The 27,968-nt window shown below is 39.3% G+C and overlaps 1 protein-coding gene and 1 long non-coding RNA gene across 5 annotated transcripts in view; both read left to right on the plus strand.

The window, feature by feature from the left end:
* Window positions 1–11,863: 11,863 nt before the first annotated feature.
* Window positions 11,864–21,217, plus strand: LOC108275688 (uncharacterized). Of its 2 annotated transcripts, none has more exons than XR_001814741.3 (4): window positions 11,864–12,066; window positions 14,346–14,431; window positions 17,002–17,101; window positions 20,192–21,217. It is a non-coding gene; the product is annotated as an uncharacterized LOC108275688 (long non-coding RNA). The 2 variants fall into 2 exon arrangements; XR_008393460.1 differs by having other exon boundaries at window positions 20,197–21,217.
* A 2,898-nt stretch (window positions 21,218–24,115) lies between these two features.
* Window positions 24,116–27,968, plus strand: part of atp6v0a1a (ATPase H+ transporting V0 subunit a1a) — a 29,527-nt gene continuing 25,674 nt past the window's right edge. For 2 of the 3 annotated variants that reach the window (XM_017451892.3, XM_017451899.3), the window contains exon 1: window positions 24,116–24,231. The gene's annotated coding sequence lies outside the window, so the exon portion shown is untranslated. The remainder of the gene's footprint in view (window positions 24,232–27,968) is intronic. The other variant, XM_017451904.3, reaches the window with a different exon arrangement.

Below are 27,968 nucleotides of genomic sequence, written 5' to 3' on the forward strand. Positions count from 1 at the left end.
TAATTATGTTCAATCTTAGTTATCTTAAGTATCTTAGTTTTTCTCCATTAACAGCAAATCTATAACCAAACCCAACCACACCCCACTGCAGCACTTACTAACTTTATAGACACACCCTATAGTATCAAATTTACTGTCCTACTTTCGGAGTCTCACGTCTCACGCTACTAAAACAGACATGGCGACATGGCAAAAGACCAGAAAGCTTTTGCTTAGCTTCTCTGATGCCTCCACTCAGTGGTATATCTTGATCTTCAGTGTGGCCTGTAGTGATTTATTGAATTGTTTATTTATTTGTTTTCAAATGGACCAATCCCCTTTTTTACTCAGAGTGTCTGGACAGTTCTATCCAGGTCCTGAAGTCCTACCAATTGTGTAAACTAGCTTGACCGTATCTACGCTCTTAGATCAAAAATGGGTTCTCAAGCTTTTCTTAGTGCAGTTAATAGTTCTTAGCTACCATAAGGGTGCTCTACTTGGACAGGGAAAACTTCTAGTGTAGGGTTCTACATTGAAACTTTCAGGACTCCTCCAGAAGGACAAACCAAAGAACCATTGAGAGTTCCCACCCACAGTACAGCAAGCATGATGAAATAAAATAAAACTGAAAATAATATTAATTTTAATGCCCAAAAATCCTTCTCTCAATGCCCTCAGCGCTTTCAGAAGAAGATTTAGATTCAATTTCATTTATTCGATATAGATATTATTTTAATCTTATACATGACATAAAATATCCCCTTGATGTTAAAAGATTTTTACAAAATCAATTTTCCAAAAAATAAGAAAAATGAATGAAAACCCTGCATGGCAAATATACAATAAACAGTTTTTCTAAGGTATCTGTAAAAAGTCTATGATTATTTTAGCTCTACAAACACTCAAACATTAATTAACATTAATACGAATTCATTATAATGGGAGGAGAACATTATTATGGCAACTATTATGTCTAACCCTCATCGCAAAGAATGTTTATTAAGAATGTGAATTTCTTCAAATATATTTACACAACAGCACGTTCGCATCACACCTCCAGGGTCCGGGGCTACGTGTGTGCGGAGTTTGCGTGTTCTCCCCGTGCTGCGGGGGTTTCCTCCGGGTACTCTGGTTTCCTCCCCCAGTCCAAAGACCTGCATGGTAGTCTGATTGGCATGTCCAAAGTGTCCGTAGTGTATGAATGGGTGTGTGAGTGTGTATGTGATTGTGCCCTGCGATGGACTGGCACCCTGTCCAGGGTGTACCCCGCCTTGTGCCCGATGCTCCCTGTGATAGGCTCCAGGTTCCCCCGCGACCCCGAAAAGGAGTAAGCGGTTGAAGATGGATGGATGGATGGATATTTACACAACCCCTCTGGTTTGTACTTATATATACACCATTGTGTTTTTTTTTGTTGTTGTTGTTGAGGATTTATGGACTTTTTAATGATCTGACATACTGCACTCCAACTAATTTCTCTGTGGGTTATTTTTTGGTTTGTTTTGCTTTGTTTTTTTTTTTTTATTATAAATAATAGGCAATAAAGCAGCTCGATAACTTCTGCGCTTCTGTACCAAGTCTCTCAGCCAAGTTCACGAGAAGGCAAACACCGGCGAAAGGAGCGGAGAAGTGCACAAAAACAGGTCAATGAGTCTGTCAGGCCATAATGTGTTCCTCATGTGGCTGAAGTACATTCTTTACCTCTCCAAAACATACACATTTCCTTGCTGTAGAGATGAGAGAGCTTTCCTTAGGGCACCACTGCATTCTTCCAAAAAATATACAAATGCTTTTGGTTGCACATGGCTATTTTCTTCTGTGGCGAGAAACAAAGGTTTAAGTGGGTAAAATAAACACACAGAGAGAGAGAGAGAGAGAGAGAGAGAGAGAGAGAGAGAGAGAGAGAGAGAGAAGGCTGAAAAAAACACCTTTTTTTCCTTACAACTGTTCTTTTTTTGGTTTCAAATTATAGCTGTTATTTTTATAAATGAATATTGGGAAGTTGACAGAGCACTGGAATCTGTGGAGTAGTTCATTCTGTCAGTGTATGCGTGTGTGTGTATGTGAGTGAGTGAGAGAGAGAGAGAGAGAGAGAGAGAGAGAGAGAGAGAGAGAGAGAGAGAGAATGCAATTTTATGTCTGCTAGTCTGTGCCAGTGCCAGTGCCACTATCAGGGTGGGGTAGAGATACTAATGATCATGAAATTCCTTTTCCTGTTAATGACTTGTCAGCATTTAGGAATGAAACATCGCCTCATTTTTTTCATCCCTGCCTGAAAACTTTCTTTGTGTTCTAAACAACTTCAAAGATATCGGACCGACTATACCCTGGTCTTATTTTATACAGTTTAACCACCTTAAATACTGTATAATCACGCCATGCTAAACCACAAAAACAAGGTATGTTTCTGAGAGATAATGAACTGTATTTGAAATGCATACCTCTAAAACCAGCTTTCAGCATCAGTGGGAAAAGTGTATCCTGCAAAACTACAGCGCTTCAGTCGCAAAGCCTTACTGGAACTGCCAATCAGATGTCAGATCCATAAACATTCCATCGAAAAAAGTCATCCTAGATTATTAGGTTTAGAGTTACACCTTAGGGTTTGTCTTCCTTCTCCATCTTCTACAGTCACGTGATTTCACTACAGATTCACTCACTAGAATTTCCCAGAAAAACCTGCCATGCCAATCTCACGCCAAGCTCGGTGGTGAGTGACTGGTATGGTGTTGTATGGTTATCAGTCAAGACACGTCCAAATTCATACATTCGGGATTGGCATTCGTACGCATCCTCATCGCTGTCTAGTCTACACTTGCAACTTGATGCCATCATCATACACAGACACTCCCCAACAAAAAAAAAAAAGTGGGATAGTTGTGTACAGAACACAAAAATACCAAATGATGGCTCGTCTACATCTAGTGTCCCTCGTCCTATTCATATTTACACACAAGTGTCCATATTACAGTGTGTTCCAGACAGGACACATGATTGTCACTGTCCCACACTGCTAGACTATTAAGGGGCGTTTCATACATACAGCGACTTGCAGTGACAAAGCGTCCGGAGGCCATTCATTTTGAGTGGCGATTTCCGGAAACATTTGAGAAGGCGCACGGTGGCTTAGTGGTTTGCACGTTCGTCTCACACCTCCAGGGTCAGGGGTTCGATTCCCTCCGTGGCCCTGTGTGTGCGGAGTTTGCGTGTTCTCCCCGTGCTGCGGGGGTTTCCTCCGGGTACTCTGGTTTCCTCCCCCAGTCCAAAGACATGCATGGTAGGTGAGTCTGTATGGATTTGTATGGATTTGGAGTGTGCATGGATTTGTGTATGTGATTGTGCCCTGTGATGGATTGGCACCCTGTCCAGGGTGTACCCCGCATTGTGCTCGATGCTTCCTGGGATAGGCTCCAGGTTTCCCCATGACCCTGAAAAGGATTGGATGTATGGATGGATTTATGATATGAAGCCAGAGGCTCTGTATTTATGCATACAGAGGCACAATTAATAAAAGAAAATGCGTAGAAAAACGTATCCCATCGTGTGCATACACGATGATTAATGCATTTAACAGCCTGGAATGTTAGCTTTGAATTATTAACCGTGTCGACCATGTGTGACATGATAAACAGCATACCATACTATGATTAGCTGAGTAACCTTACCTCTTTTTATAGTTAAAAAGTGAAAAAAAAATTAAATAAGCAGATAATAAGCTACTCCAGTCCCTCCAGGATTTAGCGATTTTGCGATGGCAGAACTGAACACGAAATCAAGGAAACTCCGCAATATTCGGAGGAGCTTGCGATTTTTCAAAATGACCTCAGATTTTCCACAGATTTGGTCCAAGACGCGTCGTGTGACATCATCACAACACGGATTCAGCTGAAAACCTCTTCGGTTAAATTTTTCAAACAGAAGTACAGCTAAAAGGTCTCGACAAACATCACTGGGAAAACAATTTCGTGCGATTGCGATTTCACAAATTCAAGTAGTTTTCTGCAAGAAAAGCACAGAAAACTCCAGAAAGGAAAAAAAAAATAAATAAAAAAATAAAAAGCTGCAGCAAAATCGAGCATTTTCTGCCATAAACAATCACAAAAAAAAACTCCTGCAAAACAAATCCTCCCTTGAAATTCGGGGTCCCACATTCAGTCCTGTCCAACCTGAAATACCGCTGGAACCAGACTTCATCCAACTGCAGCTCCAGTACCAGCCGGTGGACCCAGACAATCTGGCGCTTGCCTTTTTTGCCACAGATAGACGCCCGTAATCTCATATCCCATTACAGGATACATATATACAACGGCGAATTTTAAATACAAATGCTCTCCCTCCAGGATATTTCATTTTAGAATAAGAAGAAAACTGATTTGTTGTCAAAAGTGCAATGCGAGTTGCGCCACCCACTGATAAATGTTACAATGGCAACCAGTAGTAAGAACGCCTACTATAATACATAATATATGTATAACACATATGTAGCAGTTACCAAGTCTGAATCACACTCACTATTTTCACAAAGCAGCTTTACAGAAATCTGGGTGTAGGTTTAGATCCTTAATGAGAAAGCCAGAGGTGGACGTGGCAAGGAAAAACTCCCTGAGACGACATGGGGTAGAAACCTCGAGAGGAACCAGACTCTAAAAGGGAATCCTCTTCTGGGTGACACCGGATAGTGGGATTATAAATCATTACAGTATACAGTGTGATGAAAGGATGTTGAATATGACCATATTGCGATGAAGAGTCACGGAATGAGCACAGGATAGTCTTTAGGATATGATTGCAGTTTTTCAAAGTATGCCTGTGAGATTATCCACTGACGACAACATCAAAACACTTACACTGACTAAACTCTAATTAAACACTGCATACTTTTCGACACAGATCCAGAAAACATGTCTTCACAGAATATAATATGCAGTAATTATGAGTTCCGTCCTTTTACACGTCTTTTCCAAAGCAGCAATTGGCCCTTTCTACAGTGTTTGATGGACTTTAGTTTAGTAAACCTAGCAAGCTAGTAAACAGCACTGTAATGGAGTTTGCTAACTCCTTATGCTTACAGTTTCAAAATGGCACTGTGCAGCTGTAGTGGACCTTTTTTCTCTCCAGCTCAAACAGCATTATACCGATATGTTTTCTCCACTTTGTGAGGAAATTCTGTTTGATGGAGGAGTTGGTAAACAGTTAGCTAGCTAAATGGCTGAATTTCTAGCTAGCTAGCTGTTCATATTAGCCGCCTGGATTTATATTGTCATGGTTGCAGATTTACATAAATTGGTTACAGGGTCAACAAGAAGTGTTGGTTATTAATTCTGCTTCCTCCCATATGACCTTTGCTCTTTAGAGGTGACAACTCACATTTTTATCTTTCGGTTTGTTGTTTGAGCAAAAATAAATAAATAAATAAGTAAATACACATTACAGCTGCACAAGTTAGGACATTTTGCCTCTGTAAGTATATATTTTTCTTTGTTTTTCTTTTTTACTTACATTTTTTACTTCAACTTCAATTCTAAATGTAAAACAGGGTAAATAGGACACATACTTTCAACATGTATCCTTTCCTTGTTGCTGTGTTTTAGCCTTCACTGGTTTGTCAGTATGTTTTCTATTTAAAGGTGCGATATGTAATCTTTTAAAAGTTGGTTTTGACCTAGAATTATGTCATAATTTCAAATTCTGTGAATCACAGTATGGTCTTGCAATGGATCTGGCTAGATTCTACATTTCAGGCTTGGGTTTACATCGGTCAGGCCCAGAAATGAACTCTGATCCAGTCAGAACAAGGCAGCTCTTCCTCTTCTTACTTGAAAGGTAATTTATGAGGCATTCTGTATGCTGTGTTCAACTAGAGGTTATTGTCAAGTCAACAGCAAACTCGATTTCCCAGAACACAAACACGGCTGCCCCAGATCACACTTCCTATAACACATCAGCACTATATAGCACTATAAAGCACTATACATCTCTCTCTCTCTCTCTCTCTCTCTCTCTCTCTCTCTCTCTCTCTCTCTCTCTCTCTCTCTTTCTCACACACACACACACACACACACATTCAGCAAAGTAAACACTCTGTTTGTTTGGTGCATCTGATTTTACCAAGATTTCTATTTCTCTGATTGCTGTTCCGGTTTCTTAACTTTTGCAGGCTTCCTGGTTTTCATGTTTTGCCTTGCCCTGTTTACTCTGTTTGTTGATCACCTGATCTAAGCCTGTTTTTTTTTTTTTGTTTTTTTTTTTTTTTTTTTAATTTACCTTGATCTTGTCTAATGTTTTTGGAATTGTCTGCCTGCCTTTCATTCAAAAACACTTAACTGCAACTGTATCCGTCTCAGCCTTCTCTCACATGACAGTCGCAACTTGTATTTCCCAACCTCCGACCACGGAAAGCTACAGAAAACTCCGCCTCAACTAGAAATTCCTACTCGGGGACTCAGAGTAATCTTCTCAACTACTGGGGGTTCAGGGAGTGATGTGAAAACAGCATCAGAAGTAAAAAAAAAAAAAATAATAATAATAATAATAATAATAATAATAAAAGTAGCACTTCTTACTTTTAAATGTGCTGTATATATTAGTATATGCTTTGCAGACATATTTGCTTTTTAAAGGGTTCACCTGTCAAAGTGCTAAAATCACAAAGGGTTGCTTTAAACCACTCCTAATTAATACTTGATACCTTTGGGTCAACATTTTGAAAGATTTGAACAGGAAGAGGTTTATGTTGACTTATGAGTAAACTTGATATTGACTTGTTATTATGTGCCTAGCTATGTATAATAGAGACACCATTTATTTTGAATAAAGTGCTCAAGTAAGTCCCCGAAAAGGCATTTATTAGTGAAAACCTTTCAAACGTTAGATTTTAGGTGTATTTCTGGGTGATGATAATATTATTAAAATGTACGCTACCACATACAGTATTTAGGGCTGTGAGTGCTAAATCTCCTACAAGGAAGCCTCAAACAGAAAGTAATGTAGAAAGTAGATGCCTTTCCTTTACCAGGTATTCAGTACCATGTTTTGTTCTGTATCATGATTGCAGGGCGAAACCTGTGGGCTCCACATTGTAGATTGCCACGATAATGCAGAATGTAGATGTTAAGTTGCACAATAGGAGAAGATAAGCATATAGAGTCTTCTATATACTGGTACCCAGGTGGTGGAATGAAGACTGAGCGCTTGGAGGTGAGCACAAAACATGCCAAATAATAATAATAATAATAATAATAATAATAAATAACCCTAACAATAACGTCACTTTAAAAACACTCTGTTTTTATTCTGTATTTCTAACTCGTTGTACTAATTCCTCACTAACAGGGTTGTAGCTTATGGTATTCTTAGACCCTGACCTATTTATTCTAATAAATAAGCATGAAGATGTTTTTGGAGACTACAAAGCACAAAAATATCAAGGGGAACACAACGCTACACCATCCAGTTCTCTTAAATTTAATACTCTGAAAGCAGAGAACTGTTTCCTAGGTTCTACCGGGAAATCAAGACAAATCAGAGTTTGAAGCGGAAAAGTTTCAGCACAATAAAATATCAAGTCAATCGCCCTTGTTTCTTTGTCTTTTCAACGGAACAAGCTAGTTATCATTCCAATCAGTCATTCGTGTGTGTGTGTGTGTGTGTGTGTGTGTGTTAGTGAAAATATGTTCTCTGCTTTCTAAAATACGTCGTTTCATTTGCCATATTCCTGTCACTGTTATACTGAAATACAACTGGCCTAACTCGAGAGATGTGGCAAGCCCAGACTAAACTTCTCCTTCGCTGTTACTAAATCACTACCAGTTTAGGATCAGTGGAATTCCAAGCCTCCGAGTCAGGAATGTGTATAAGGAAACAATGCATTTTCTCATGCCATTTTTCTCTGTTGCTTTCTCTTTCTGCCTGCCTCTCAGTCATGAGGAAGTTTAAAAAAAAAAATAAAAAATAAAAAAAGGGGCCTTTCAGTCAAGTTAAATGAGTTTAGTACAGCTGGAATGTAATAAACATGACTAAAATTGGAACACAGTGTACCGAAGGGTTCATTTCCAGTGGGACATTGCGGGCACAAAACCTGTGCGTCGAACACGTGAGGAAAATCGACAGTTATCTAACAGTGACTCACTGGGAATACAGGGTACGGAGAGATATGACAAGAATAGAATTATTATGAAAGAAAACGACATATTTTTTTTAACAGTGACGTTGGGTTAAAATCTCAAATTTGATTGGTCAAACGGCGTTGATTGTTTTCTCTATTACGGTTGCAAGTCAAATCACGGTTTATATTAATGCACTCCTTCGATTATGTTATCGTTTCTATAGCAACAACTTACATGGAGACTTGCACGGCGGATAATCAAGATCCGTAATCTACTAGAAACAGACTTCATTAATTGCGAATTTAACAATGAACAAAAACGTATATGCGTTGATGCGGTGAAGTTTTTGTTTTTAACTCTTATATAACATTGATGGAAGGAGTCTCCAGCGTCAGCACTTCGCAACAGGGTGTAAGTTTTCCGCCATGGGAAAAAGTTGGATTTTGTGTCTTCTGGTTTGACACACTATATTTGTTGGTTGTTTTTTTTTTTGTCTTATTAGCTAAAGATAGAGAAAAATAAGAGGCTGATGGGAGATTAACTGTTTATAACTGATATAACATAAGTGATCTTGTCTCGTAGACGTTCAACAACTGTAATTACAACTATAAACGGTTCAAAATCATGACGTGTCGTTCATTAATAAATTAAAACTTGTCATATTGGGCAAATTGCTATGGTATAAAAAGGAATAAAACACTTCAGGAGTTGCTGAAAATAACTTTTTTTTCACATCACACCACACTTGCTTACTTAACTTGCCTTCTTAACTTAACTTACTTAGCTTTGCCTTTATTTCTGCCTCCAACCTCTTTCCTGCCCCCTAAATAACTTTTAGATCCCCTTAGTGTAACATTTGACCCCTTGTAGGTCACTTTCCTTCACACCGCTCCTGATATTTCTGGTTTAAATCATCCTCACTCGAATATACTGTCTTCTTTACATCAGGTCTGGAGACTGAGAGGCTCATGACAAAATGTATTTCAAAACAATTTCTGTGTTGATTTTGTTTTGTTTTTGATCGCTTTAGTTTTTGGATGAGATTTTGAAATAAGATTTTTTTTTTTTTCCCTTCAAAATCTCATCCAAAAACTGAAGCAATCAAAAACAAAGCATAATCAACAACCCTGGTTTCATCTATATATGGTTACACAAATGTGAGAGAGGTGTTTGAGATGATCTTATGGATTAAAAATTCATGGGAATGTACACAGCTCGAAACGTGAATGGCTTGGGTTAGTGCTAAAGGTGTGGTTGTAGTGATTATCATAATAGCCTCTTTACTAGGAAACCCAATGATGTTTATAATAACTGTGGTGATATTCTTCAATAGAATAGGATTAGTTTTAGTTTCAGTATGGGACTTGGCTCACGAATCGGACTCGGATACGGCTAATCAAAGTGCGTGCCAATATTGTAGCTTCTTACAATGGTTGTTAACAATGCGCCTTCTTCCTCTGTACTGCTATCACTGATCAATGTTACGCCTCAGATGAAAGGGTAGAAGTCTTGATGTAGAAACGACTTAAATAAGCTAAACACTTTTACTTTCCAGATGTCTCAAACCGCCTGAAAGAAAATGCTACAGAAATTATACAGTCAGATTCCAATGAGGAAGTAGAAGGGATTTTTATAATAAGAAAATTAAAAAAAAAATTTAAATAAAAAATTGGGAATGTTGTGATGTCATACTGTACTGTATCTCACATATGCCATCTGGTTTTTTTTTTGTTGTTGTTAATTTTTTTCTAAGGGAGCTACTTTTATAAATAGCTTAAAAACCTGTTTATGATATGATCTAATAATGGATAATTCATAGGAATGTACATGAACAAACACATGTGAATGGCTTGGATTTGTGCTCATGGTGTGGTCCTGGTTTTCATTATAATCTCATTTCTAGGTATGTCCGTGACATGGCTCTTAGTTGTAATAGGTGTTGTAATTTTCTTCATAAGTAAAGCTTTTCTTTGAGTTTTGGATGTGAATTAGCTCAGATACAGATCTGAATATGGCTAATCAATAGCTCCTCACTGGCCATGTACGTCTGCACATTCTTGACTATAATTAAATATTTATTTCTCTTGCTGATCAACATGCAACCTACAGGAGGAACAACTCCCCAGATAGATAGTTCTGAGACACTTTTCTGCTCGCCACGGATGTAAAGAGTGATTATTTGAATTACCACGAGTTACCTTTCTATCTGCTCAAACCAGTTTGGCAATCCCCTTCACCTTCTCCTCTGATCTTTCTAATGGTAAATGGTCTGCACTTATATAGCGCTTTTATCCAAAGTGCTTTACACTGTGTCTCATTCACACACACACACTCATACACCAATGGTAGCAGAGCTGCCATGTAAGGCGCTAACTTGCCATCGTGAGTAACTTGGTGTTCAGTGTCTCGCCCAATGACACTTCAGTATGTGGAGTCACGTGGGCCGGGATTCGAACCGTCAACCCGATGATTAGTAGACAACCCGCTCTACCACCTGAACCACAGCCGCCCACTTGTTCTAATCAACAAGGCATTTCTCCCCAAAGAACTGCTGCTCACTAGATGTTTTTGTTAGTTTCCCGCACCATTCTGTGTAAACATTCAAGACTGTTGTGTGTGAAAATCCTAGAAGACTCGCATCTGATGTCTGAAATATCCAAACCAGCCCATCTGGTAGAACAACAATCATGCCACGGTCAAAGTCAGCGTCACTTAGATCACAGTTTTTCATCATTCTGATGTTTGATGTGAAGATTAACTGAAGCTCTTGATCTGTAGCTGCATTATTTTGAATCATTCTGCTGCTAACACGTGACTGGCTGATACATCTTGCTGTGATGTGTCAGAAATTCTTACATTCAGATGTCAGACAGTGTGATGCCATTTTCACAAAAATTCTCGAAGATGCTATAAATTCATTCGAAATCACTGGTGACAATCTAGAACCCTTTGTGGTGATGATGACATGTTTATTTTAGCCTACAGCTTCCCAACCTGCCCTGTCCTGGAATAGTACCTGTAATGCACATTTTAATGTATCTCCACTCTAACATGTGACTCAACAAATCATCTAATGACCAACCCTTCCTGAGTTGAAATAGATGAAGTAGACTGAAATGTGTAGAACCGGGAGTACTCCATGACCAAGCGCTGTGAACCCATGGTTCATTTTTTTTAAATCTAGATTTACTACATATCTGTGGTTAACACTAATGTCATAACAACTTACAAATGAGAAGAGTACAATCATCCTCTATTATAGCTGAGAAGTTAGGTGTTAATGGCCTTGTGCAAGGCCCCAGAAGTAGCTTTCTGACAGTTCTGAACTTCTAACCTTCCAGTTACTAGCGCAGATCCTTAACCGCTGCCCGCTGAACCAAAATAAATTTTTCTAAGTGTCTCTGAGGGCCCATGTGGTTGTAATGTGTAAGACTATATGATGTGTTCTGTTCCTACCACTGTGAGTCACCAGATTAGCATGAGTACATAACTGAATGATATGCAACCGATCAGCAATCCTTTTTTATCACATACTGGTCATTAGTTGCTGCAGCTGTGTACTGTACTGTATGTGCTGGTCAGTTTCTCTTGGTATGATTATAGACTTCTTCTTCTTCTGGGTCATATGAGATGTGAAGAATAAAACACACATGCTGTTATACAAGTCTCCTCACCATATCAACAACTACATGCTTTTTTCATTTGTTAGGCTTGTGTGTGTGTGGGGTGGGGGGGTGGGGGGGTGGGGGGGGCATTTATAGTATGTGGCGCGTCTGCTATATGAGTGCACTGATATGAACCTTCTAACCAATCAGAACCAACTATTCAACAGAGGCATACATTCCTTTAATCCTTCCTTGAGTCTTGCTCTTAATTGCAGTTTTTGTGTTTGTATGTAAGCAGCTGTGGAGAAAGTCCTACCACGAGATCCATCACATCAGGTCAAATTTCATGAGGTCAGACTGAAAACAAAAAAGGTGAGGTAAGTTTACATTAAGAACATGAGCGCTGCTCCCACACACACCCACATACACACATGACCGCAATAATCTTATGTGGCATACACACGTTCCAACAAACGTGCTGAAAAACAACTTTTCACTGAGTACATCATGTGACAGTTCAGATTTTAGTCCTTTCACTAGCATTATTTACTGCAGTAGTTAACATTAATAATCAACTTCAGCATTAAAATATAATATGCAATGTTCACAAAGTCATTACCAGATGTATTCATTTAAACCAAATTCATACGTGAAGCTTAATGCTGGGTGCCAATATTTACATCCAGAAAACCGAGTTCCTGAGTTATATTCATTTGTTAGGAGTCCAGGCATCAAAGGTGGTTGATTCTTGTTCTTCTTCTTCTTCTTCTTATTATTATTATTATTATTACACATGCCACTGGAGTCTATGACAGCGTGAGTTCACATGTTTTTAATTAAATTTGGCACGCTGATTTTTGCTAGTCCCCAAAATCTTTTCACCAATTTCTGAGTATGCCGCATAAACCCTTTAGAGCCACCAACACATCAACCTTTCGCATACATTTCTGTCCATAACTTTGGAACCACTCGACAGAATTATTATTAACATTTCTGATTATTCAGATAGCATGTTCCTCTGAGAGTGTTCGGCTATACTGTGACATAGCATGAAATAAAGATGGCTAGCTTCACGTGAAGCGGGGAAGCACATGCTGGCCTTCACCCTTTACCATTTAGAAGCTGTTATCTGATAGGAGAGAGTTAGTTAGTGGTTGGGAATTGGCAGATGACTAAATTGGAATAAAATCATAAACGTTTGTATGATTCCATAGGTCAAGTCCACTGGCTATGATTGTTTCAAGGTCTGCCATCTTGGAATGGCTGCCATCTAAGACTCACAAAAGAGATCAAAGAATTTTTAGTATTTACAACTGTTTACTAGTAATCCGTGAACAAATCCATCAAAGACCCCAAACAGGAAGTGAGGCTGTATCAGTGTAGCAGTTCTTTGGCCGACCTGTTCCACGTCTGGTTGTTAGTACACCAATGGCTTCTTCCTTTCTCAGGACATTCCAAGTTGTTGTAATGGTTATGCCTAATGCATGTGCTTGTGCATTTTCTCAGCTTCAAAATGGCTTGCTTTTCTCCCATAGGCAGCTCTCTGGTCTTCATGTTGGTTTATCCTTTTTTTAACAACAAATGCAGTCTTCACAGGTGAAACCTGGGACTCAAACCAAGAGTAGACTGAAGCAGTTCTTTAACAGGGCACACCTGGGCAGCAAGAAAATCCAGTCACATGTTCCAATATTTTTAATCACTTGAAAATAACGGGTGGGTTCAAACAAAAGCTGCCATGGTCTAAGTTGTTTAACACATCTATATGTACATATGAGGAAATGAAAGCTGAAATTCTGATCTGTCGTCTCATATTCATCTTTTGATCTCAAACCTAAATGTCTTTAATGTATAGCGAAAACAATAGAATTGTCCTTACTGTTCCAATACTGTCTGAGGGGACCCTGTGTAACTACATCTCAAAGTGCTTGGATCCCTAAATTCCAATTGACCTACATTGTAACTTTACTTATGGTGTATTAGTGCAGTGGTTTTCAAAGTGGGGCTGGGGGCCACCAGGGGGCGCCCGGGGGGCCTCAACAATTTGGTGTGAAAAATAAATAAATACATGATTTTTTTCAGACAACCACACACACACACACAATCAATTCCTAATGTAATATAATGTAAAGATGTAAGATGTAATTATTCATTTTAAAAAAAAAAGGGGGATATATTCAGAAGTCTGTATTTTTAATGTGTTTTAAAGACATCTTGCAAAAGGGCGGCCTCGGTCAAATGTTAAAGCCATTTGGTGGGCCTTGCCCTGGAAAAGTTTGGGAACCCTTATATTAGTGTATTAGTAATGTAAACTAATGCATTAAATAATGTTAGTATGCTACCCACATATTTGAAATGGAAATATAGACTGACATCATCCTCGTGTTGCTTATTAAATGCATATTAACCAAATGGAGGTGAGCAATTTTAATGAGAAAAAAACAGCTGCAGTTTACACAGGAACATATTTAGCGTGAATTACAACAAAATACCTCACCATGATCCATAATTCATTTACATAATGTCCATTATAGAAACACAATGAGTGCAGTCTCAAGTAGATTTATTTAACCCCAAATACTCACCACTTCAATTGTTTTGATCCATTTGTGTTGCCACCCACATTCCCTTCTCATGTTTCCCTTTCTTTTTACCCAAGCCTGCTAATCGAGATCATTGTTTGGCAGCATAGTTGTGAAGAATGAAGTCACACCAGTGGGGTGAGGTTGGAAAAACCAAATGAAGGTAAATAGCCGTTATACAAGCTTGTTATGAAATGTCTAGCATTTGACATAGGAATGTTCCTAAAGCATGTGAACATTTGAGAGACTGATGTCTCTGTCTGTACTAGTGTATGTGTGTGTGTGTGTGTATAAAATATGACAAAATGAGCCTTACATCTTGTCAAACATATCAGAAATGTTAATAGGTATTCCCAAAGTGCACTTATGAAAATATTACTCCAGCTTAACCGTCGAGTTCCAGTTGCTGATTAATATCAGTCCTCAAGGGAAATTCCGCATAAAGACGGGGACGTAACTGTCCCTGTAAGGTTATGAATAGCTCTTTTGGTTGGACTCTATTCAAATCTACTCCACAGCACAACAAGCAGTGTTATCTAACCTCAGCTCAGACTCAGGACTAACCCAAGTACAGATATAAAAGGTGAATTACATGGAATTGGCAGTTTAGTAGTTACTAGAGCAGTCTGAATTATAGCGTACGGTCAGTAATAAATGCAAGTGCAGAGAAAATTGCAACATAATTCATAATTAGATTTTTACTGGGCATGTAAAATAGGAATATGCCAATATTAGGCATAAACTAGGATAATACTAGGATCTTAAGGTAACTATGGTTGCTGTACTCTTTACTAGGTTAATAGTTTGATTTCAGTGATGGAAAGATTTATTTATTAAAGACTTGTTTATTTTTTCTACAACATACCCTGGTCAAGGCTGTTGTTGTTTTTTTTTAATGAAATGTAATAGAAAGCTCACTTAGTGTGGTATATGCAACTCCAATATCATTTTAAACACTCATTTATCTTTAGTAAGCAGTTTATCCTAGTTAGGGTTGAGCTGGATCTCAAGTACGCTGATTGCGAGGCAGGGCACCATTCACACACTCATATACTGTACACATGGGGCAAGTTACCTACCGCTATGCTTTTTGGAGGTGGGAGAAGACCAATGTATCTGAGGGAAACCCACATGGATAAAGGGAGAATGTACACTGAAACTCCACACAGTCAGTGACCTGAGTACAGGACACTGTACACTGTATCTACAGTACTTTATATATATATATATATATATATATATATATATATATATATATATATATATATAAAGTACTGTATCCATTATACGTTACACCATTAAAACATTACTTAATCAATATTTCTCATACCAAACATTCTGCAACAACTCCCCATTTCAGCTGTGTTTATATAAGGCATGACACAGCAATCGTTGTAGTATTCAGACTACAACAGACACCCTAGCAACCATGGTATAACCTTGGTTTCCATAAATAAAATAAAAAAGTCAGTGTATAAGACAGAAGCAAAATTATGTGCAAAAAATGCTTCCTTTGTATGAGCCTTGTTTTGTAATACCTTGCATTTAAAAAAAAAAAAAAAAAAAAAAAACCGACTGTGAGAAGAATTTCTATTAGATGTCTCATTATGAAGGCATTCAAGGCCTGTCCCAGCTGCTCCCACCACTGTTATGTACAGTCTAAAGCCTTTCCATCATGATGAAATGAATTTCCCATCATCGTCCTTGTTGCCGATTTCACAACCATCACGGAACACCTGAAGACTCAGTTGTATCGAAAACACTTAAGAATGATCATACCGAAACACCCTCCGCACCCACCTTAAGAGCATGTGTGTGCATATACCTGACTAGGTGTGTCATCTTTCGCTCTGTTGTCACCTGTTTATGTGACTGATGGCCTCTCATTGGGTATATTTATGTTTCAGAGTAGTCTTCTTTGACATGTTAATTGATATTATTCATAGTTTTACTGATTTCCTCGTGACTAGTGTTTGCTAGTGTTTACTCCACACTTTTTGTTTACTAGCAACCTGGTTCTTACTACTATCTTGCAGAACTCTTAGTTCTTTTAACAACTCTTTTCTTGGGTTCGATTCAAACGAACTTATAGGCCACTTCGATGAAAGAATCTGCTGCAAGAATAAATGTAAAATGTAAGACAGGCAATCACTGAGTGCTGATCCACTACAGGAGGACAATAACGTGGCCCAATGGGTTCATTTTACTGAAGTAATCCCTTTCTAGGACTGGTTGGGCTTAAGACCTGCAATGGACTCTTTAGTGAAGTATGTGTCATGTTTTTTTGTATGTACGTTGTGCTCATTTTACCACACTGGGGCACAAATGAGCTGTATGCTTGCAGAAGATAGACTCTGTTCTGGCGTAAAACAGTTCATGTGCGCCACAGTGTGGTAAAATGGGCACAATGCACATAGAAGAACCAAGACCCAGACTTCACTAGCAATAATAACTTGGCAGAATTGCACACATTTGCATGTATTAATATTAGTGAAAAGATCAAACATTGCCAATGATCATAGACATTTTGATTAAAATATTTATCAGAAGTTGATCAGAATCAGAAACTTACTTTTTTCAAAAGTGGCAAAAATGTGAGAGTACTGTTTATGAGTTATTATAAAAAAAAGTGCTCAATAAAGCATTTAAAGCATTTAAAGATTAAAAGCTTAGTTCAACTAACTACAATTTAGCCAGTCTGAAAATTCTCAGAAATTGTTCTTTGTTTTTCAGATTTGTCATCAAAATCCATTCCTCTATCTTCTATAGCGCTTATCCTTCCTTCAGTGTCACGGGGAACCTGGAGCCTGTCCCAGGGAGCATCGGACACAAGGTGGGGTACACTCTGTACAGGATGCCAATCCATCACATCACATTCACACACCCATTCATACACTACGGACACTTTGGACATGCCAATCAGCCTACCATGCATGTCTTTGGACTGGGGGAGGAAACCGGAGTACCCGGAGGAAACCCCCGCAGCAAGGGGATAACACACAAACTTCGCATACACAGGGCCACGGTAGGAATCGAACCCCCGACCCTGGAGGTGTGAGGCGAACGTGCTAACCACTAAGCCACTGGGCGCTGTCATCAAAATAATATCCGAATATATTTTGATTCGTTTGGATTTGATTCCCGGCCAGGGAACCGACCTAGCCACTGGGGGGGTGGTTGCACAAGCCAGTGAACTCTCAGTGCTGGTCCCAAGCTTGGATAAAAATGGGCGGGTTGTGTCAGGAAGGCCATCTGGCATAAAACCTGTGCCAAATCAAACATGCGGACCAATGATCTTCTGTGGAGACGCCTAACAGGAGCATCCGAAAGAACAACAACATTGTACGTTCTACTAGAACACCATCAATGTGCCTGCATTCAGTGCATGAACAGCACACATGTGGACATTTTATGAGACCGCAATCAACACTATACAGGGATCAACAGTAGGAATGTAAATTCCAATCCGACCAGCTCATGAGCTGTAATATTAGCTAAAACGCATGGGAGCTTGGGTGCGATTGAGCATTCTTTTCAAATCCTTTAACGCTCTCAATACAATCCTTGCACTGTGGTATAGTGAATTCCATTATGACTGTATGCTCGCATTGTGTGAAGAAGCACTCTGGGTTGTATAGCACTATCCGATCCTACTCGGGTCTCTGCCGTCTTGAAAAATGGTTGCCACAGCTAGTTTAGAGCCTGTCAGCACCACTTGCGAGCTGGCAGACATTGATCCTGAGTTGTTTTTGGTTGTTGCTGGGAATGGAATGAAGTTGAATATGGTGGTTCAACTCATTATCAGTCTCCTGGATGCAGTAGTAGACATAGCACCCTCTTACTCCTCGGCCAAGGAATGGGGAGGATGACCAATCATAGGACTATAAGAAAGGCTTTGGTGAAGAACATGAAGCCCAGACCTGCAAACCTAGTGCATGGTATGGCCAGGGAAAACCATACGATTAGTATGTAGCCACAGGGCGCTATCTGGAATACTTTGAGCAGATAGTAATGAGGAAGACTGAGGAATGGACGAATGGAGGGAAACCCAACTCCTGCCTCAGTAATGCATGTTAGCGGAATCGACATAACGTTACAGGCTTGGAAGTGTACACTGCTTGTTATAGCAGCAGGTAGTAACAGGCTCATTGGTCAGCTAGACAGCACCAAGGGAAAAACCAATCTGGTTGGGAAAGTGAGGAATGAATGCCAGTACTGAGCAAAGCCACAGAGAATGTGAGAATGTTCAGAGAGATAACTAGCCTGGTGAGTGGTTCTAATATGGCAATGCTAAAATGCTAACGCAAAGCTAGCAGTTGCTTCAGAGATCATGTGAAAAGCACTTATAATGTATAAAAATACACTTACTACGGCAGTAGCGTAGGAGTCTTTCGCCAGCTTTGAGCCATGACTAAACTCACAAGCTGCTATGTAGCTTGCTCCGTATAGCAAACGTGTGGTCTGACAATCATATATGAAGTGCAAAAAGAAAGGGAAAGATGGTTCTATAACAGAAGCAAATTCATCTCTTTGTGAGAAGCTTTGGTTTGGTATGGGTGTGCATATGCAAAGGAAGATACCCAGGTGATTCTCACTGCCCCTGACGGTTATGTGGGGTGAAACAAAGCTGTGTCCTCACTCTCTATTTCTGCACAAGGATTACCCAGTGTCCTTCAGGATGCCAGCAGATGGCTGTATCACTAACCACATGCTTCACCCACGCATCTGCTCAGATTACATGTTGGACAGCACCATGGTTACAATCTACTGTAATCATATACAGTTTGGAATACTGAGTGTCTGAGCTATAGTAAGACGATGGCCTGAGTGATTGATCTATGAGGCTGTTTTAAAATACACCACACTTGCCTTCTATTAAGCACTGCCTTAGCTTTTGGTAAGTTTGCTTGGTCTTGATGTACGTACTATTGACCTAATCAGCTACATTATTGTGGCATGTTAAGCCCAGTTTAGAAGGAAAGGTTGGGAATTCAAGCCCCAGCACTGCCAAATTGCCACTGTAGGTCCCTTGAGCAATGTCCTTAACCCTCTCCACTCCAGGGTTGGCGAAATAGGTGCTCTAGAAGCTACAAAGTGACGTATAATATCATTGACATGATTTGTATAGTTCTTAAACAAAGGGGTACCCATTGCGTTAAAAAGTGACGCCAAGGGGTCCTGACCAAGCATCCATATGTGACGAGTAAGGAGTGAGAACCTTGTTGCCTTGAACCCATCTCTGATCCCTGCCCGTGTACCTTCCAGCATATTCCGTAATTAGCACTAGCTCAGTTTGCTTAGATACAACACAACCTTTGTTAGGATTGTTGCCAGGCATAGTTAGCTATCTGACAAGCACAATTAGCTTGCTTAGATGGTGCAACAGCCTTTGTTAATGTAGCTTGGTCAATTAGCGCACAGTCTGTATTAGCGTTGTTTGCCATTTACATCTTGATAAAGCCATTCTAAGAGTTGTTTCTGTTCTCGGGTCATTACGTTCTTACCCACAGCAAAAGAATTTCAAGGCTGGGAGTTTGGCATTGGATTCTGAGTCCTCAGAAATGAGGGTGGAAAGACGGTGCCTTGGGGAAATGCCCATATCTTTCCACACTATTTTAACAGTAATATAGTTGAGGTCATAAGTTCACATATGCCTTGCAGAATTTGCAAAATGTAAATAATAATAATAATAATAATAATAATAATAAAAATTGCATTTTGTTTAATACTGCCCTGAATAAGCTATTTCACATAACAGATGTTTACATGATAATAATAGGATGATTGGTGTAAAGTGTTATTATTTTGTCTTCTGGGAAACATGTAAATATCTTACGTAGCTTCTGAAGGGCAGTACTAAATGAAAAAATATATATATTTAAACAAAATAATAACAATTTACATTAATCATCCTGTTCTAAAGTTTAGACCCCCCTGGCTCTTAATGTATTGCCTTCGTGAGCATCAGTGAACGTTTGCACCTCAACAAAGATGGATCTCAACATCATATAGCCGCTGTTGGAAAGGAGTCAAATATGCAGAAGATGCTGGAAAAGCAAAGAACGTGCAGGACCTGGAGGATTTTTCTGAAGAACAGTGGGCAGTTTAACTGCTCAGGACAAACAAGGGACGCATGAACAACTTTCACAAAACATAAACACAGTCGCTGATCATCCAGGTAACGACACACAGGATTAAGACTCAAGCGTGTGTAAACTTTTGAACGGGTTTATTTGTGTAAATTCAGTTATTATTGTGTCTTGTGGACTATATGTAAACATCTGTTATGTGACATAGATCATTCAGGGCAGGACTAAATGAAAAACAAACTGCAATTTTTATGATACCTCTTTTTTTAATAATTAACATTTTGCAGATTCTACAAAGCGTACGTAAACTTATGACCGCAGCTGTACAGTGAAAATGTGAACTGAAATTTAAACATGCTCCTGTCATCTCGCTCTACCGCTGACCTACTGGCCAGCTTTCTTATTAAACACACAGTGACAGATTCTTCACTCGGTGAACTTCTAGCCTTCGCACCCTGGTAACAAATTGAGTTGTAAGCTCTCGTAAACTAACTGGGTGAAGATCAGGCCCCAATGCGAGTCTATAAATGCGTTGCCCATTTATATCAATATATACCTTGGACCTCTATCAGTTATAGTGTGACTGTGTGGCATCCTGACTACTAACAAACCTAGAATTATAATGCTGTATCTGACTGTGAATTTATGATGTGAACACATAAAGCTTTGACATTCAGTAAAAGCAAAGCAGATATGACTTTTAAGCAAAGTCTTGGTGTGAAGCTTCTCACATATATTCAGTGTCACTGAAATAACAAATTTATAACGTTGTTGTATTGTTTTTGCCAATATTGTCAAATGTTTTATAATTCCAATGTTGTAAACTTGGATGAAACACTATGAATAGATTATGACATGATCCTGATACTCACACGTGTCAATGGAACATTTACTTACACACACACACACACACACACACACACACACACACACACACACACACACATCTCTCTCTCTCTCTCTCTCTCTCTCTCTCTCTCTCTCTCTATATATATATATATATATATATATATATAAACCAATTATTTAATTATTATTTATTTATTATTATTTAATTATTTTGAAAAGAAACAAACTTTATACTGTTACTTGCAAAGTCCTTATTGTTTTCCAAAAATATATACACAGTATCTTAATAAATAATAATAATTATTTTTAAAGTGTTTATTTAAAAATACTAAAAGCCTAATTATTTATCACAATTATTTGGCCAATTTAGGAACAACACCTTATCTTTATATATATTAAATGAACAGAAAATGGTTTGATAATAATTCAATATATAAACCTTTGAATCATAATAAGATATAATCTGACTCAAACTAAATATGTATGCAACAAATAGGCTGATAAAACATATGTCTAGGGAGTTTATAATTTAATCCATAAAAAAAAAAAAACATTTCAAACTGATCATTTAATGAACTATAACTTATAATATAGTGTTTAATTAACTGAGGAAAATTGAGATAATGATTAAAATATAACTCCGATGAAGATGTTGTTAGTGGAATTTTCAAATATTTATGTTTATATAATATTTTTTTTACCCTCCTTGCCCTTAGGTCCTAGCGAAATACAAGAAAAAGTAACATATTAATTTAGTCTGTGGACTCCAGAAAGAATTACATAAAGATCCAAACCTGACATTAACAAAAAAAAAAATAAAGATTATTTTTTAATGGTTTCTAGTACAAAGCAGGCACATGTCAAAGGTTTCGGGTCACTGACCTGGAAAAACAGTCTGATGTGGGTACCCGAGGAAGAACTGCGGCCAACTCACACCCAAACACTAACCACTAAGAGTGCAGTGGCAAAGAAAGTGGGGAAGGAGGAGGGGGTGAGGTGAGGTGGAGGAATAACATGAAATGATGGTATTTTAGTCTTATACCACAACACTGTTTAATTCTAGATACTGATTGCTCTGAAAGTGTTGATTAATTTTCACAGCAGTTCTGACAGCTATAATGCAAACCACAGGTTCATTTTAATTCACACTTTCTAACGTCTTTTACTGCTGTAATAACACCTAACAGGACTTGTATGGTGGACACTGAACAATAATCTAAGATTAATAATAAGCAGATTTAAAAACAAATGTGCTGCTTTCTAACAAAGATGTGTACTAGTTGATAATGAAAGTTTTCTGTAAGGAGATGTTTATTAAACATTTGTGGAAGGAGTCTCTAAAGTGTGCACTCAAGACCAGCTAGAACCAGCAAGACTGGTTAGGATGAGCCTCACCAGCTACGACAAGCCTGACCAACTGTGCTAGACAATGATACCATTCAGAATCAGTCTGACCAGCTAGAACCAGCCTGAACATCTAGAAGCAGCTTGGACAGCTAGAACTAACCTGTGAGTGTCAATCTGAACAGCTAGAGCCAGCCTGACCAGGTAGTACCATCAAACCTGATCAGCTAGAACCAGCCTGTGTCAATCTGGCCAGCTAGATCCAGTTTGACAATTTAGAACCATCAAACTTGATCAGCTAGAACCAACCTGTGTCAATCTGATAGGGTAGATCCAGCCTGACCAGGTAGAACCATCAAAACTGATCAGCTAGCACCAATCTGAACATCCAGAAGTAGCTTGAACAGCTAAACCAGCGTGTGAGTGTCAATCTGACAAGCTGGGACCAGTCAGACCTGCTAGAGGCAGCCTAACCAGCTAGAACCAGCCTGTGAGTATCAATCTGACAAACTAGATCCAGCCTGACCAGGTAAGAACCATCAAACCTGATCAGCTAGAATTAGCCTGTGTCAATCTGACCAGCTAGATCCAGCCTGACCAGGTAGTACCATCAAACTTGATCAGCTAGAACCAGCCTGTGTCAATCTGGCCAGCTAGATCCAGTTTGACAATTTAGAACCATCAAACTTGATCAGCTAGAACCAACCTGTGTCAATCTGATAGGGTAGATCCAGCCTGACCAGGTAGAACCATCAAACCTGATCAGCTAGAACCAATCTGAACATCCCGAAGCAGCTTGAACAGCTAAAACCAGCCTGTGAGTGTCAATCTGACAAGCTGGAACCAGTCAGACCTGCTAGAGGCAGCCTAACCAGCTAGAACCAGCCTGTGAGTATCAATCTGACAAACTAGATCCAGCCTGACCAGGTAAGAACCATCAAACCTGATCAGCTAGAACCAACCTGTGTCAATCTGGCCAGCTAGATCCAGTTTGACAATTTAGAACCATCAAACCTGATCAGCTAGAATTAGCCTGTGTCAATCTGACCAGCTAGATCCAGCCTGACCAAGTAGTACCATCAAACCTGATCAGCTAGAACCAACCTGTGTCAATCTGACCAGCTAGATCCAGCCTGAGCAGGTATAAGCATCAAATCTAACTCTCCCAGGCTGTTGTGTTTTTCAGCAGGGGCTTTGTACTTTCTGGTTTCTTGGTCACTGATAGCACAACAAGTTGTGTTTCTTTGTCTTATTAACTTCCAGAGAGAGAAATAACACTACTTTGTATCCTCATAGTGTCCTGTCAATGTGTTGTTTTATGTATCTTGCTTGTTGCACCTGTGTGAGTACACTTTGTTTAAAAAAAGAAAAGAAAAAAAAGAGGTGATTCACAGAGGTGAATCTGATCGAATCTTTTCCACTCCACTAAATCATATTCAGACTCTCCTAACACACCCATGAACCTGGTGTTTAAGCAGCAGGTAAACCCGTGGATCAGGATCAGCCCTGAAAATGATTCTACGCATCAATGCCGGCGCTCACCTTGGTCACATGACCTGCATAGGGCTGACCGTGACGTCACGCGTATTGTCCGAGGCTGATCAGCTGATCACACTGAGAGGAGACAACCGCGGATTAGAAACACACAGGGACGCTTTAATTCACCGTATATTACTGTCTTGTGAGTAAAAAAAATCTTTGAATGTCTGTTTCTCTATTTTTCCAACTGGAATTAATGCTTACTGTTGTAATATTTAAGAAAACGGAAACAAAAACAACGTTTGACACGTCGCTCGCACCTTCTCGCACGAGCAACCTGCCTCCCGAGATGAAGTGTTAGCATTAGCATCAAGAAACTGACCGAGTCATGAGGGTCGCCCGAGTAGATTTATCTAGAGTTTAAATCCGTCTTCGAGTACATGTTAGTGTTTAAATATTAAAATATCTGTTTTAATTCCCACTTTCGACGTCAGTAAGACGAACCTGTTGTGCTGACAGCCGACAGAAGCTAATTGAATTTGCTAGCTTGTTAGCGGGCTAATTAAATTGCCTAGCTAGCTAATGTGTTTGTGTACAGAGGGAAGAATTTATTTGTGCATTTTTCATTTTAATTAATGCATTATATGTGTCTGTGTGAGTGGAGCAGCCGGTGCTTTTCCCTTCATGGAGTGAGAGAGAGAGAGGGGGGGGGATAAAGCGCACTGAATTATGTAATAAGCCTCCAGTTTTCCATCAGAAACCATCTAATAAAATATACATGCGTTGGACATTGTTCCGTGGATCACGTGACGCATGATTAATTTTTCACTTGAACCCTCTTCTTTCTTTACTCTGTCCAAGCTGGACTCCAGCTGTACAAGAAACACACCAACAGGGTTGTAGATCATGGGCTCTCCTTTAAAAAAAAAAAAAGAAAGAAGAAATTGTAATTAGAAATTACTTTACATGTCAAATTACCCCCCCACCACCACCAAGTGTTTTCAAGTCTTACGCTTGTTATTCAAATGTGTACAATAATATTCTGGATAATTATTAGAGAGGATTCTGAATCTTCCATTCACGGAAACACGTTAGGTCCAAGTTGATGTTCTTTAGAGTCTGCTTGTTTTTGGCTGGTCCTGTTCAACACGTTCGGTTCAACTGACGAGTCACCTTTATTTATACGGCACGTTTAAAAGACCATCGGACGAGGTGCTGTGCGTCATCTCGGCTCGATCGAAGCGAAAATTAAATAAACGACAAAAACAAAGGAGAAATACAAACATTGAAGGATAAACCCACAGATTACCGGCAGGATAAAAACAGAAGACGATATGATGGGTCTTAAAGACCGTCAAGTGTCTGGGAAAAGAAATATGGTTGTGTTTTTTTTTTTTTTTTTTTTTAAAGATTGGACTTAAATGCCTGTGTTGTGAATAAGGATGGGCGATATCTTATCGTTCGGGATATCCTGGTAGAAATTCTCCCCACATTAAGAATTAGTCATCCCGCGATGATGACGATAAAGCCTAGTCGATGACGAATTTCTGTGTGCGATGGTCTGCGATCCCGTGATCTCAAAGCTCTGGAGGTGTTTTGAAGACAGAGGAGATGAGGAAAAACGTAACAAAACCTCGAACTCTATTCTGTATTTTCTGTAAGGGAAGCCGGCTTATAAATAAATAAATAAATAAATAAAACGGCTTTCATAATGGTGGGTTGTGATTCCTGCTGCTGTAGTGGTTAGCACGTTTGGCTCACACCTCCGGCGTTAAGGGTTCAAATCCAGGCTCCGAGATCGCATGCTCTTCCCGTGCTTTGGGGGTTTCCTCCACGTACTTTAGTTTCCTCCCAGAGTCCAAAGATATGCGCTGTAGGCTGATTGGCATTTCCAAGGGCCTGAGCCATGAGCATGGTTACACTAGGATGTGGCAACAGTGCCAAAGACAAATAAAAAGTCCCATGCTAAATTACCGCAGAGCGACATAGTAAGTTCTTTTCTTTTCGACTGCATTTGCAAACCCAAATAGAGCAGTATAACGGTGGCTGCCATTTCAGTTCATTGGAAATGTGTATTTGCGTTCTGCGCGGGAGAAGAAGATCGGATTCGTTTCCGTTTAGCTGAAATGTGTTTCAATGTAAACGGAACCGTTTTAACGAATGAGATAGCTATCCGATCAGAAAAAACGCATGACGTGATCAGGTGAAAACAGGCCGCAAATTGTCCGTAGTGTGCAGTTGTGTCCTGTGACGTGTCAGAAACCCGTCCAGGGTGTTCCCCGGGATAAACTCCAGGCTCACTTGTGACCCTGCGTCGGATAAACGGTACAGAAAATGAATGGATGGATGGATGGATGGATTTTTTCAATAAAACAGTCTCGCCATCTTATAAAATACTGCAGGGCAAAGGTTAATAAGGAAATTTATGGATTATCATGTCGTCCAGCCTTAATTCGAGAGGTTCGAGTTACGGCGAAGCCCAGCTTCATCCCGTATGCTGTTTCACAGGGATGAATGGCAAACACATCATTATAACATTGTTGTGATTGTGTCTGAATAGCTGCGGTTTCTCTCGCAGCCGTGCGTCCTATCACATGCTGAAAGATTAGTGGCAGAGAACAGTTTACCGAGAACAGTTTTACTGAGTCATCGTAAAGTGTGTGGAGTCTATATAATATACTATACTGTTTGTAGGGAGATTTTATTTATTTAATTTTTTAAAAAGTTGTCTCCAGTGTAAATGTCAGGTGACGCTTTAACTAAAAACTGACTACGGTTGCTTAGTAACAAGTTGCCTTTTCTGTCTTCAAGAGAAAGTGAAGGAAAGATATTTATAGCAGTTATAAAGTCATCTGTCCATAACGGGAAGCGTTTTCTCTGACGCGCCGCATCACGAAATGCAACTATGTGAGGAATAATTGCCGATGGGCCGAAACATTTTTCGAATAATTCAAGGCACCGGAGTCAGTTATTCCGCTTATACCGCCGTTATCACACCTCAAGATATTTTATTTCAGGGTTTTGTCCGTACAAAGCTCTTGTGTGAGGAACTCGTTTCTTGCACGTCCCGTTTTGCGGCTCGAATCGTCAAAACATCATTTTAGAGCTAATAACAGAGGTTTCATATGCTGTTGATATGCAGTTATTGGAAAGAGAGAGAGAGAGTTTACAGTTGTTGTTCAAAGTTTTTTATATTAGGCTATTAGTATTAACATTTTAAAATGTCATTCCAAATAACACTCCACATTACACCTTATAATTCTAACCTAAAGTCATAAAAAACATACAATCAGTAACTATATACCCTAAATCAGTAACTTACTTTTAAACATCACTGTCTCCTCTCTGAAAGGTCACATGACCTGATGTGTACGCTGTGTCTCTCTCTCTCTCACTGATGCTAAACTTACGCACACATTGACTACGTTTACATGGACAGCAGTAATCTAATTATTGACCTTATTCTGAATAAGACAATATTGTGATTAAGGTGTTTACATGGGTCGCTTTTAGAATATTCCTTTCATGTTCCTGTGTTACATGTTATAGAACATAGATCGATTAACGGCACACGTCATTACGTCACCGCGCCAAGCCGTCCGACGTCCCTCCAGAATTTCACGTATCGACATACAGTCCGTCTTCGTTATGGAACCGAATACAGTTTTGGGTGTTTTTATAAAAAAATTTATGAACGCTTCAAGTGCAGTTAATTATTTGTCATGCTGTACATGCTAATAGACGACTGCTTGAAGCCGTAGGCTGCGTCCCAAACCGCGTACTTACCTTCTATGTAGTAGCCGAGATGCATATACTTCGCCTACTATATAGTAGGTAAGTACGCGGTTTGGGACGTAGCCGTGCTCTCTTGTTTGCTGTAAAACGGTTGAGCACTGCCGTGTGTGATCATGTCCTGTCGCAAAATGCGGTGAAAACTCT

The sequence above is a fragment of the Ictalurus punctatus genome, chromosome 2 (genome assembly GCF_001660625.3).
Source record: "Ictalurus punctatus breed USDA103 chromosome 2, Coco_2.0, whole genome shotgun sequence".
NCBI lineage: Eukaryota > Metazoa > Chordata > Actinopteri > Siluriformes > Ictaluridae > Ictalurus > Ictalurus punctatus.